This window comes from Bactrocera tryoni, chromosome 5 (assembly GCF_016617805.1).
Source record: "Bactrocera tryoni isolate S06 chromosome 5, CSIRO_BtryS06_freeze2, whole genome shotgun sequence".
Taxonomy (NCBI): Eukaryota; Metazoa; Arthropoda; class Insecta; order Diptera; family Tephritidae; genus Bactrocera; species Bactrocera tryoni.
This window is the reverse complement of record NC_052503.1, coordinates 63,516,671-63,531,969: the sequence shown is the minus strand read 5'-3', so window position 1 is coordinate 63,531,969 and position 15,299 is coordinate 63,516,671. Positions and strand designations below refer to the sequence as shown.

General features: G+C 34.3%; 1 protein-coding gene across 2 annotated transcripts in view; it reads left to right on the top strand.

The window, feature by feature from the left end:
• LOC120777668 (ATP-binding cassette sub-family G member 1) overlaps positions 1-15,299 on the top strand; it is a 34,041-nt gene that overhangs the window by 10,280 nt on the left and 8,462 nt on the right. The gene's annotated exons all lie outside the window — the stretch shown is intronic.

Sequence of the window (15,299 nt, the reverse complement as noted above, 5' to 3'; positions counted from 1 at the left end):
GTTGAGCATTTGACAGATTGACCAGAATTCACTTGTAGAACTTATAAGTTCTGACAGAGAGAGAGAGAGAGAGAGAGAAAAAGGGATTATATGCATAAAAAACGTTTAGGATGTATTTTGCATCACCAATTTCAATAATCAAAAAGTAAGGAAGGGTTAAGTTCGGGTGTCACCGAACATTTTATACTCTCGCATGATAAAGTGATAATCGAGATTACATTATCTGTCATTTATATATTTTTTTATTTTGCTGTAAAATTAATTAGATTAGATCAATTTGTGTACTTTGAGTATTGAATTGTATTTTCATTTCCTAATGTATATATGTATGTATGTATTATACAGAGAAGGCATCAGATGGAATTCAAAATAGCGTTATATTGGAAGAAGGCGTGGTTGTGAACCTAATTCACCCATATTTCGTACATATCATCAGGGTGTTACGAAAATATTATATACCCAATTTCATTGAAATCGGTAAAGTAGTTATTGAGATATGGTTTTTGGTCCATAAGTGGGCGACGCCACGCCCATTTTCATTTTTTAAAAAAAGCCTGGGTGCAACTTCCTTCTGCCATTTCTTCCGTAAAATTTAGTGTTTCTGACGTTTTTTGTTAGTCGGTTAACGCACTTTTAGTGATTTTCAACATAACCTTTGTATGGGAGGTGGGCGTGGTTATTATCCGATTTCTTCCATTTTTGAACTGTATAAGGAAATGCCTGAAGAAAACGACTCTATAGAGTTTGGTTGACATGGCTATATTAGTTTCCGAGATACGTGCAAAAAACTTAGTAGAAAAGAAATTACGTCCAAATATGCCCCTCTCTAATGCGATCCTTTGTGCCAAATTTCACTTTAATATCTTTATTTATGGCTTAGTTATGACACTTTATAGGTTTTCGGTTTCCGCCATTTTGTGGGCGTGGCAGTGTGCCGATTTTTCCCATCTTCGAACTTAACCTTCTTATGGAGCCAAGGAATACGTGTACCAAGTTTCATCATGATATCTCAATTTTTACTCAAGTTACAGCTTGCACGGACGGACGGACGGACGGACAGACAGACATCCGGATTTCAACTCTACTCGACACCCTGATCACTTTGGTATATATAACCCTATATCTGACTCTTTTAGTTTTAGGACTTACAAACAACCGTTATGTGAACAAAACTATACTTTGTTGCGAGAGTACAAAAAACCGCTCTACAAGATTGTTTAGCGTAGTTCTGGCACAATAATGGCTAATGTTTTCATACTGCTGACAACACAGTTTTTAGGTTCACTGCTATTAAATTTGGTAGCACAGAAAAATATGATTTCTTAGAGTGACCGTAAAAACCTGTTGTCATATTTTTCAGAAAACGATGGTTTTAAATTATTTCCTTATACTTATATACATATATATTTTGCATGAAAAAGAACTCTCAGAGCCCTTCAGGAGCGACTTGAAGCCGGTTGTATTCGTCACACATTTCCAATTAAAAGATTTTTTTTTACGTTTGAAGAGTACTTTGACTGAGATAAACATGGATCCATGACGCCCTTTCTTAAGGAGTTATATATGGTTAGAAGGCTGGAATAAGCAAATTTTGCAATAATTTTTTCTGAGAAAACTTTTAAATTTCTTGATGCAAAAATCTGTACACATATTATGGCACTTTTTAATTGTGTTTTAAGTCTTAGTAAAACTAAAAATATTTATTTGGAAAGGAACTACAGCTGATCACCGGAAGTTCTCTCAAAAAAGGCGTTTTGCGGTGACCACTATATTAAGTAATGTTAAATCTAGTAATTAATCGAAGAAATAAGCAAAATAAAATTTTTTGACAAAATGGCGGTTTCTCAAAAAAATCGATTTTTGACCAAAATTTTGGCCATAAATTGTTTATAAAAAAAATGTTTATAGGTGAGAAAAAATCTTCTATTAATTACTAAATAATATATTTAAGAAGCTCATGTTATATTTGAGACGAAACGGCTTAGACGTTTTTGAGTAATGTTAGTCACCGACTTGGAAAACATCATTTTGAGAAAAAATTATGTTTAAAGTTTGGCCTTGTACTTACATACACTCTAAAACGCCATTTCAAATTTGCGTGTAACGTGAAAAATATTCACCGGTACGAAATTAAATGATCTGTGTGTGTTCTTAAATATATGTATGTATGTACATTAAGAAAATAAAATGAGAAAAAAATCGATTTTTTGAAAATTCTAACTTTATATAGCCCCTTAATGGCTTTATGTACTATTACTAGAAAAGTTTGACAGTTCGTGTGCTTTGTAACATAGCACACTTAAATTATATTCTAAATTTAAAATATTGACAAACACATCCCACTGTAACCGGCATTTTTAGTCAGCCGAAAAGCGAGTTTTCTTGTTTTGGCAGTTCGTTGGTATTTACTTTCGCTCTCTTAGTCTAGCGTGTAATGAGGTAATATTAATGAAAAGGAAAACTCAAAGCGTTATTTATTGAAAGAAATGAAAATTGTTGTTAGGTTAAAGAAAGGCGTGTTTTTCTGCAATCGCATGATTTGTAGTGGTAGTTGCATCATGATGGTTGTGGGTGAGGAAGTAACGTAAAATGGGTTAGGGTGTGTTTGTACTGACATACAAAAATACTTTATACATTAATTTAATGTTATTTTGTGTATAAATAATATTAAGAAAAAAAAATAATATATCAAGAAAAAAATTAAATGTAATAAGCGGAATTTAGGATGATTTTAAGTCTTGGTAGCACTGAAACAAGCCGCTATATCATTTTAGTGAGGCATCCGCATACTCTTTTGCATGAATTAAACTTGATAACTTTGTTGTTGCTTTTACATGTAATTTTTTTGCGAATTGAAGACAGTTTGCGTCTCTTTGCAAGACATTAATCTTGACTATCATTATCTTGAGCGCTTGTGGTGTATAAAGAAATGGTTTTAACAGTATTTTTAATATTTTTATACTCCCGCAACAAAGTTGCTAAGGAGAGTATTATAGTTTTGTTCACATAACGGTTGTTTGTAAAGGTTGGTACGCAGCTCTCAAGTAATTGCTCAAAAAAAAAAATACATTATTTCTCAAGTAATTTTGGCAGCTGGTTACGCATTGTGAATGATCTACATTAGAGGAGCAAGAGAGAATAAACAAAGAAAACAAACTTTGTGCGTAATATGTATGTGTGTATGTACATATATGGTAACATAAATATTTTCATTGAGATTTAAGAAATGTTGTTGATGATTGGTAGGTTTTATACAACATTTCAAAATGGAATATACTTCATAATAATGATTTCAACTAATTTAGGATGAATTTGACGATTACTTCGAATTTCCTTCAAGAAACAATTGTAGATTTGATGTTTCTTCGCAAAACAAGGTTTGCCATATTCACATTTTACTGAAAAAAAGTATCAAAAATTGGTACTAGATTTCTTGGGAGCTGCGTACTAGCACAAGTAAGTTTGTCGCAGGAAAGTATCTTGACCGTTTCTTAAGCGTTTTTTTATATGAAGTTTTTACGTTTCTTGAGAGCTGCGTACTAAGCTTAAGTCCTAAAACTAAAAGAGTCAGATATAGGGTTATATATACCAAAGTGATCAGGGTGACGAGTAGAGTTGAAATCCGGATGTACATATGTCTGTCCGTCCGTCCGTCTGTCCGTCCGTCTGTCCGTGCAAACTGTAACTTGAGTAAAAATTGAGATATCATGATGAAACTTGGTACACGTATGTATTTCTTGGCTCCATAAGAAGGTTAAGTTCGAAGATGGGCAAAATCGGCCCACAAAATGGCGAAAACCGAAAACCTATAAAGTGGTATAACTAAGCCATACATAAAGATATTAAAGTGAAATTTGGCACAAAGGAGCGCATTAGGGAGTGGCATATTTGGACGTAATTTTTTTGGAAAAGTGGGCGTGGTCCCGCCCCCTACTAAGTTTTTTATACATATCTCGGAAACTACTATAGCTATGTCAACCAAACTCTACAGAGTCGTTTTCTTCAGGCATTTTCATATACAGTTCAAAAATGGAAGAAATCGGATAATAACCACGCCCACCTCCCATACAAAGGTTATGTTGAAAATCACTAAAAGTGCGTTAACGGACTAACAAAAAACGTCAGAAACACTAAGTTTTACGGAAGAAATGGCAGAAGGAAGCTGCACCCAGGCTTTTTTTTTTTTAAATTGAAAATGGGCGTTTATGGACCAAAAACCATATCTCGGGAACTACTAGACCGATTTCAATGAAATTCGGTATATAATATTTTCTTCACACCCTGATGACATGTACGAAATATGCGTGAAATCGGTTCACAACCACGCCTTCTTCCAATATAACGCTATTTTGAATTCCATCTGATGCCTTCTCTATATAATACATACTATGTATATACATATGTACATTAGGAACCAATGATGATAGCGGAATAAACTCTACACAAATACGGTATTTGAAAAATATGTAAATGACGGATAATGAAATCTCGATTATCACTTTATCATGCGAGAGTATAAAATGTTCGGTGACCCCCGAACTTAGCCCTTCCTTACTTGTTAACAATATTTTTAATATTTTTTGTCTATAAAGATGTTTCATTATTACTTAAAGACAATTATTTGCACAAACTTTGCTTCTGTCACATATAAAATTAATTTACTTAACTTACAACTTTGCTACTGTCAGTTGTACCGTAATATTAGTGTCACAACTTACTATATAATTAATTATAAGGAAATAATGCAATTTGTATTAAAAATGCAAACTAAAAGGCTAAGTTGTAATGACAATCACATCGCGTTATGAAATGTTGTAAATATTATATACATATGTACATATGTATATACATATATATGCTAAATATAAACTACTTCTAAAAGAAATGCACGTGCCGTGACCACATTAAGCTTATAATTTTCTTTATCTTTAGCTGTCTAATTCAATTAAACGTTCGTGTTCAACGCTTAACACATGCTGCCGACAAAGTATCTTGCTTCATGCAGTTCAAAGTAAGAACTATACATACAACTTGTATTAATTAATATAGTCATCATTACGATAGAATTTTTTTCCTGCTTCTCATTTGACAGCCGTCTAAATTATAACTATAAACCATAACTCGTGGGATTAACCGCTTAAAGCGTGCAGAATTATCATGCCTGCATAAATATTGCAATTTAATTTGCATATAAATATCTGTTATATTGTGTGTACATAGCACATTATACATGTACTCGTATACAAGTGTGTACACATATAGTCAAATACTCATCTTTCAGCACACCACACAAAAGCTTTGTGAGTAAGCGTGGATACAAACTATTTAGTATAATGTGATAAAATAATCTTAACGACAATGTTTTATGGCGTATAAATTACAATAATTAATAAATTACTCTACTGGCTAGTGTGTACTACTTTTTAACGCCTACTTTTTAAATAAATGCAAATTTGTATATAATTTATATTATCGTGGGCTGCATGCAATGCTTTCACTTATTTGCTTAACATTACAGTGTATGCTGTGTAAAAAGTACCCGAAAAATGTACTAAAAGCTTGGTCTCATAATTTGTTATATCCTGAACATTAAGTATTAAGTAGTATTAAGACGTTATGTACCTTTTTTAATTTCAAAAAATCGAAAATTTTTTATCGCTTTATCTTAAAGAACAACTCCTTGAGAACATTTTCTCAAATTTTCATAGAGATTCGAGCAGTAGAAAAAAAGTTACAGCACTTCTAACCGTGCGCCTCGTCGCGGCCCCAAACTCGAGCGGCCAGCGTCACATGCGAATATCTCGAAATGGTGTTTTTTAAAATGTTCGTAATGAAATTTTTCTGTGCTTCAACGATCGACTTTTTACGCACAAACTTTTTTTTCGCCGAAAAGAATTTTTTAGTGAAATTTCTATGACCAAAAAGTTCATTTTTTGAATAAAACGTTCCCGTGTGCACAAAAAAAATCATAAAAACGATCGTTCAAGCACAAGGAATTACACTAAACTAATAAAATTTGTTTACTTTTATGGTTACAGTTGACTTGTTCGACCTGGGGAATTGTAACCGCAAGGCTCTGCCGAAAAAAGGCCTCCATGGGAAACAGCCACCCCTTAAAAACTATTTGATATTTTTCCACGAAATTTCGCACAAACATTGTTAAAAAAGTGTACTATCAAAAAATAAAAACATTCGTGTAATAAAATAATTGCTACATACCTAAAAAAAATCCAAACTTTCCTTTTTTTCTTCGACAAAGAAGGTATATAACACCTTAAGTTTGTCACGAGGTTAGTAACACCCCGAAGGACATATCGAAGATCCTATAAAGTACTATATACTTATGTATAAATGATCAAAGTGACGAGCTAAGCTTATTTATGACCACGTCCCTCTGCTATATACTCGTATGTATATACGCGGTTGAGTCTTTCAGTTTTCAGCTGTCGATCCGAAATTTTGCATATGCCTTTTTCTCTCCAGAATATGTTAATGTTTCAACACTATCTTATATACATAGCTGCCTTATTAATTATCCGATCAGTATTAAGTCCTTGTAATGAAAACTTTTTGCGGGGGTCTCCCTTTTTTGGATTGGGTAGAGCACATATAAATTCCAATCGTCGGTCATACTTTCGTCCGACCATATTCTACAAAGAAGCTGATGAATGCTTCTTATCATTTCTTCGCCGCCGTATTTGAAAACCTCGGACTGCAATCCATCGGCACCCGCCGCTTTATTGTCCTTCAGATGAACGTCTTCATCGTTGGGCAATGAAACATCCGCTTCATCGTCTTCGTTTGGGAAATCGAATTCACCATGTCCTGGTGTTAAGTCCATTCAGCAGGTTGGAGAAGAGTACCCTCCATAATTTCAGTATGCTCTGTGCATCCGTCACTAAGTTTCCTCATCCTGAGAGTATTGAAAGTTTGTCACCTCTGAAGGTTCTACAAGAGTATGCTCCGGTCTTGAAACCTTTTGTTAGTCGCCACAACTTTTCCTAGAATTTACGAGCAGTACCACTGTTGGCCAGCTTGTCAAGCTCTTCGTACCAACGCAGATGGTAATCTCTACCACAAATCAATTTTAGGCACGGGTTGGGTTACACTTATTTGGGAATTGAAGAAGCTGCACAAATTTTATAACCACACCCTCCGGCTCAGCTCTCATCTTCAATTTCATCGCTTTTGCTGTCACTGTAAGAAACTGGAGAAACTTGGGGCATACTACAAGGAATATCATTATAATATTATACTATAGTAGATCATGAATGACTAACTTTAGAATAACCTTGCATCAAAAACTCGTTTTCGTAAAAAATGGCATATATGATAATTTCACAAAAAGGAAAGATTAACTTATTTATCTTCTCCACATTACAATTGTGCTCGTACTACTTGTATTATGTAATGTATTGCATGACTGCGATAAATAAAATTACGATTGCAGGAGCTGGGTGTTGAAACAATTATGAAACCCTTAATTAGTGTTAAATTAATGGGTAAAGAAACTACGCTTTGTTGTATGAGTGTCAGTTATCTCAGCTCTAATAAAACTCAGTTATTATAAAATTTGCATTTATTTAAATGCTTTTCTATTTCTATTAACGGCGATTGTAGTAATGAAGCAACTAATTTTCTTATTATTTATGGTTGTCTTGACAGTTAACAATTCGAAGCTTGCTTAGAAAATGTTTTAGTATTTAATTAAAAGTAGGTGTTAACTAAATGGATAACAATAATTGCAAATCAACTCCTGGCAATCTCAGAAATCAATTAAACCATTAATGTGAGCACATGACCTTGATTAACTATTCGACTGCAATTAAGAAGTATGCATTTCAGTGTATTTTAAATGCACAATGCATTTTAAGAAATTCACTCAATTATGCATACATGTGCAATATACATACATGCATGTATGTAAACAAGTTTGTTATAAGCAGACGAATAATTTACAGCTTTGCAAATTATGACTGTTGCCAATTATACAGGCAATAAAATTGAGTGATGACATACAGAAAAGGGAGGAATCGGTTTTAGGTATTGTTGAGCTGAGTCGATTTAGCCATGTCCGTCTGTCTGTCTGTCCGTCTGTCCGTCCGTCTGTCTGTATATATACGAACTAGTCCTTCAGTTTTTAAGATATCGGTTTGAAATTTTGCAAACATCATTTTCTCTTCAAGAAGCTACTCATTTGTCGGAACGGCCGATATCGGACCACTAAAGCATATAGCTGCCATACAAACTGAACGATCGGAATCAAGTTCTTGTATGGACAACTTTCACATTTGACAAGATATATTCACGAAATTTGGTATATGCAATTTTTTAAGGAAACAATGTAATCTCCGAAGAAGTTGTTCAGATCGGTTAGCTATAGCATATAGCTACCATACAAACTGAACGATCGGAATCAAGTTCTTGTATGGACAACTTTCACTTTTGACTATGTATCTTCACGAAATTTGGTATAGATTATTTTCTAAGGCAACAATGTAATCTCCGAAAAAATTGTTCAGATCGGGTTACTATGGCATATAGCTTCCAAACAAACTGAACACATAGTTACTAAAAGAAATGCACCTGTGAAGGGTATATTAGCTTCGGTGCAGCCGAAGTTAACGGTTTTTCTTGTTAAGTAGATGAAATGGGAATTGAGCATTATTTATTACTAAAGAGAGCATCAAAACTATAAACTTACTTATCAATGAAAGTTTAAGTTTTTTATTTAAGGTTTAGGATAAATATTATGAGAAAAGTTTCTTAGAGTTTCTAGCACTAGATTATAGAGTATGCCTTTCGGGTAAAGTTTTGCAAATTCATTTTTTTTCACCAACTGAAGCTTACTTCATCTAATACCAAGCGTGAATTTGCTTATGCAGATATTTGAATCGATTTCCCTAATTTAGTTTAATAATTAGTTTATGTAAAACAAGATTGTGACATCTTACCAATCTTGGTAACGGTTATACCATGTATTTTCCCTGCGAAAGTACTTTCTCAATACGAAATTCGTCGAATAACAAGTTTGCTGAGCCTCCCTTTATTTGCGAAAGCTTCAATTGCTTCGCCGTAAGAGTGTAAACTCGCTAACTTCGCCGATAAATATCAAGTAGCGACGATTCTAAAATAATGGTTATAAGATATACAATTCGAAATCATCACCTTTTGCTTACGCACAAGTCATTCATCAATAGTACCACGCACAGTTTCTATTGGTACATGTTGGCGACGAAATATTTTTTGAGACTCAATGGATTTCTGAAATGAATATGAAAAAAATATGAAACTCGGAATATGGCTTCTGGGTGGTTTTTGCCTTGTTGTGTTGTTTTGCCTTGTGTGATGGAACAGAATCTTGCTGGAAGGTCCAATGCTCAGAAGAGAGTATTGGTGAACTAAACGCCTTCTAAAGCAGTTTACTCGTACACTTTCACCCCATTTTTAACCTTTTTTCCCACAAAAGTGAAGAGGTGTAACGCTTTTACGGGAGACTCCCCACCAAACCGTTACCACGTAGCACCCTTGGATTTTATGGCAACATTAAGAATTACCCAATAATTTCCAAAATTATTTACTGTCACTATAATTTGTTTTGATGCTATTTTTATAGCTTTGTAACAATTATCACAATTGTACATTTTTATTTATGTTTTATATTTTTTTATTACTACATATTAAGCTTTCAACTTGCAATGGAAATTTTCAGCAAAGCACAATTTTTAAACGGGAAATACCTTAAAACCGGTACTTAATTTATAATTATTCTGAGTTATTCACATCTCTTATTCTCTTATTGAGATTTAAAAATTGAAAGCAGACATAGTCGGTTGATGAGCTGGCAATCCAACCAATTAGATGATTATTGTACGTAGTCAGTATACAAAATTATACAAATATTGGCCGATATATCCAGTATAAAGCCACAAGGAAGTTCGAAAATCTATATATTAAGTGTAAAGTGAAAGTATTGACCCGGTTCCACCCATTTTGGATACACGGAATTACTACAGCAGGAAAAGCATTCTGTCTGAATTACTATTGCATACCTCACATATTGGCCGATATTTTCGATGAAAAGTAAACTATAGGTACTGGGGTCCACATTTTCGGTTCCTAGGTTCTTGAACAGTTTTGGTTGGATTTGAAGAATTTTTTGTCATAAAGTGGCATACATTAAAGGCAATATTCGTGCAAAGTTTTATTCCATTATATTAATTGCTTCTTGATTTGTGTACTGGAAAGTAAAAGAATAGGAAATAGGCGAGGTTATTGTCTGATTTCGCTCATTTTCACAGCGTGACATAGGAATATGAAAATAATGCCATGTTCAAAATCGGTCAGTCGGGTCCCGAGATATGGGATTTCATCACAAAGTGGGCGGTGCCACGCCTATGGTTCAATTTTTACCCCGGTCCCTATAAAGCTATACTTCCTGTCATACCATCCCTACGGCAAATTTTTAGGTTTCTGGCGCATTTAGTTATCGATTTATCGCGCTTTTAGTAGTTTTTAACAGTACCGTTATATGGAGAGTGAGCGGGGTTTTTATATTATTCATTTTCAAAATATCGGTAGTAGTACTTATAATATTCGTGCTGGGCGAATTTGGTTGTTGTTTTTTGGTTTAGTAGATATGCGCATTAAATATAAAATATATTAGAGGGCGGGTTCGATTATCTTTATATTAGATATATGGGGACTAAGGGAAATATTGAGCCGATTCAACCTATTTTTGACATATAGACATACCATTGTCAGAGGAGTAATATCCCTGGAGAGTGAACGGGGTTATCCTCCAATTTCATCCAGTTTCACACTATAGGTAGGAGTTTTTGTGGTATTTGCGCTGAATTTGGTTGTTATAGCTTAAACGGTTTATGAGATATGCAGATTAAACTTATTAGAGGCCGGGGACACGTCCACTTTTCAAAATTTTTTTTCCCACAGGTGCTCCTTTCTACTGCGATCCCTTGTGCCAAATATGAGTTTTATATCTTAATTAAATGCTTAATTATTGGCCCATCTACGAACTCGAACTTTTTTTGTACTAAGACTACCAAGTGCATACCAAGTTTCAGCAAGATATCTCAATTTTTACTCAAGTTACAGCTTGCACGGACGGACGGACAGACAGACCGTCAACTTTTCTCGTCACCCTGATCATTTATAAATACCTCTATAACTCTATACCTATCTCGATTAGTTTTAGGTGATACGTACAACCGTTAGGTGAACAAAACTATAATACTCTATAGCAACTGGTTGTAAGAGTAAAAAAAGTGGCCCGAATTATGGGCCGACAACTGTTGGTTTTTTCAATTAATATCGTGCCGCAAACACCGCATTCGACTGATTTAGCCCCGTGTGTCTTTTAGCTATTCAGCAAACTCAAACGACCGTTCCGGAGAATTTACTGAATTGAATTCCGGAAATTGACTTTAACAACTGTTTTGAGGATTGGAAAAAACGTAGCCCGCGATAATTCAAAATTCTCGATACTTTTTGTACAAACCTCGTATATATGGCACATATGTATGTATGTATGTAAATGTAAGTAGATGACTGCATAAGTTTGCATTATTTAGGTACTTCCTGCTATACGTATATACATACATAAGTACTTATCTGTCACTTCTTCTGTTTGAAGTCAGCAACATGTGCTTTCTCAGCATTATTAACGCCGTTGTACACTTCATGTGACATACACTTCTTTTTTTTCCTATTTTCCCCACTTTATATTTCAATTTATTAGGGCTCAGCATAAATGAAATTAGTTTATAATTTTTGATGTATGTATGCTTTGCATGTTAAATAAAGTGATTTGAGCCTAAAAACGAATGTAAATACGACTACGTATATACATTGAACGAACGAGTGCTGTCGGCTCAATTTGCTCAAAGGGGATTCTTTCTCTAAAATTTTTTATGCGCTATTTTTTCTGCTCGCTGTTTAGTGGCCGTTAAATAAAAAGTCACGTTGTTGTGTAAACACATACAATTCATGTGCGTGCAAATGTCATATTCAACTCAAATGGTAGTACATATAGAATAGAGGCGTGAGTGCAGATAACAGCACCACAATTGACACGTTCACATATGTAAATACATACTTTCGTATTAGTAGCAGTCACAACAAGCTGCAGTGAGTCAACAGTTGACGCCTTTTCGGAGGTGCTGCTGTTACTTCTGCTGCTGCTGTCAGTCTTGCTTTTGCATGCTGTTTTTTTTTATTTATTTGTTGAAATTGCGGCAATCACTGCAAATGCATTTGCCAATAAAAACCAAATAAAAAGGGCGTTGTGAAGTTCATTGCACGCACGACATGTGAGTTTTGTTGGCACTCACACGCCATTTATGTCTGCATTATTTTGGTTCTTATTTTAAATCGGTAATTTATTTGCTGTGGTTATTTGCAGGTGCAATATTTATGTGCCGTTTGTGCTCACATTGGCAATTAAATGTTTTCACGGCTACGCGACAGAAGCAACAACAAGAACAGTGGATTTATTCTTGCTCGCTGACGTTGCAGCTCTGGAGGTGTTACACAAAGTATTGTGTTTAAGAACACAATGCTTTTTGACCATTCTTATTGTGGTTGTGTTGCACTTCTAGCGAGTTATATTTATGCCTCTTGTAAACAAATATGCCTGTAAATTTAACCAAGTGTTGGGTTGGCATATACTATGCATATGATAATTCATTATCTCTCTTGTTCTCGGCAATTCTTGTTATTCTTTTCTGCACATCTACCATTTACCACAAGACACCATAAGTGAATACCAACCAGAAGTAAATTAATTTGTTTACATTCACATTACTTTGCGGCTTTATGTACATATTTACAAATATTTGCATTGCTTTTATTAACATCATTCATTTCGAAAATTTGTTTACAATTAATTGTCAGTTTGGTATTGATCTTGTGTTTGTGGTTATCTAAGAAACATGCTTTTTTGGATCATGTCTCTTCCGTGGGTATTAAAAGCAATTTGTGTTGACAAAAAAAAAACAATAATAACATAAAAGAAATTAAAATATGTCGTTGGTAATGATCGTGTCATATACAACATACCTATTTTATTAAGGTTAATAATTTTCGTAAAGAAGTTAATCAAAGTGACCTATGGTCGATTATGACACAATGCGAATTAGGTAATTATGTAGTAATTTTAATTGCAAAATCTTTAATTTCGGTTGTTATTTTTTTAATGAAATAAGGATAAAAATCAAATAAAATTCAAATCAAAGACTAGAGTGAAAGGACTATGACAAAACTGTTAAAAATTATTTTAAGACACTTTTTATCATTTATATAAAGGCAAATTGTTTATTTAGTGAAACTATGAAAAGCGTTATAATTTTTTTAAAATGTTCAATTTTATACGAAAGAAAATAGAAGTTCCCAATATTCACTGCGAAAAAACATATGGGACTTAGTCGCAGTTTTTCGCGATAAGGGTTGAAAATTTCATTACTTTCTCACGATTTTGCATTCTCTATCTGAAATTTTTACGACTTAAAAATCGGCATAATTTTAGTTTAACTAATTGTATTTACATAAAAAGTTCTGCCGCTATTAAACTCCACTTATTTCGAAAAAATTGATAACAAAAAGTGGCTATGGCTGGAAACAAACTTTCAATTTATTAAAACAATTGTTTATTAAAGTCTACAAGAATGAATTATCCCAAAAATACATTTGTAACAAATTTTATGTCAATAAGTCAAAAGTGAGCTTTATTATAAGGATATTTAGGGACAGTGAAGCTGTGAAAACTTACCATCGTGAAGGACGACTCAAAGCTTCAACACGACATGACGATCAAAAATAATGTACTTGTACTTAGAGAACTAAACAAGTTTCCAGATAAGTCGGCAGCGAGCGCAGTTAAAGCATTCAATTTGAAAGTTAGCAGCCGTATTGTACAAAGAGGAGCGAGTGCCGGTGGGCTAACAAGTTATGGGGCAGCGAAAAAGCCTTTTATATCAAGAAAAAGAATCGACTAACGACGATTACAACGTCTGATTGTGTTTAACGTGGGATCCTGCTGTCGACAGCTTAACTCCACGGTGCTCAAAAGCACAACGGATCAATACAATGCGTCGATCAGCGCCCTGAAAACTGGGTAAACATTTTCAGTACCAATTGGCAGTGTGGCATGGACACACTAACCACCCTGGTAGGGCTCGAGGCCCATCTAAAACCTCTGCCGTACTTTGGGTCCGGCACCCGGTTGCAATGCAACTCCACATTCGACTGACAAAGTCAGTTCTTCCCGCGATTTGGATTTTAACCACAGCCAGCACGAATTTCCACAAAGGGCCAACCCCAATGAGCATACTGGAGCGAACTCCAGGGGCTACTGCTCCCCGTGGTACCAGGTTAAAGTCTTTGGTATGACCTTGTAGCCGAAGCTACGACCAGTTGAGCTTCCATACTGCTCTGGACTGGTGGCCAGGATCTTAGTCGCCTCTTACGACAGGCATGCCTTACCGCGGGTATATTCGGTTTCTCCACCCGAACCCTGAGGGGGTCCCCCCGTACCCGCAGGGGGAAACGACGATTACCATTTCCTCGGGAAGTCATCAATTGGTCAGTGAAACAATGGAAAACAGTACCTACTTTTCTCAAATGAATCAAAAATTAATTTGTTGAATATGAATGAATTGAATATGTTTAATTTTTTTCGTACAAAATGGCATAAAGTGAAATAAATAATGGCATAAATGTGAAAACTGCGAGAATATGAGATGATAATGTAGCTCGTAGGCATGAATTCAATATGTTTTTTCCGACACTGCATGAGTACATGAGAAATTTTTTTTTATTTTATTTATTTATTAACTATACACTTGGGATTAAAATTTTTGTTTTTTTTATTTTTCAAGTCTGTATTTGTAATAAGAAATTTGAAAATCTGTTTTAATTAACCTTTTCAGATTGAAAAATAATAAAAAAAAATTATTTAATGCTAATTAGACGCTGTTTTTAATACACTATTTACAATTGACTGCAAAATATATTTCAAAAGTGCATGTATAGAGAATTTATATGTACAGAATTCCATAAAGTGGTTCGTGTCAATTATTTTGCAACACGTTTTTAATGTTAAATAATTTTTTTACATGTAGGAATGCATGATTTTTATTACAGTTTTCTTGTTTGCAAAAATTTAGCACTTTAGACTTACAACTTTTATACCGATGATTAATTACATTAAAAGCTAATTTTGTGATAAGCACATTCCTGCATCCCACATACTTATGTACATATGTATGTACATACATAAGTAC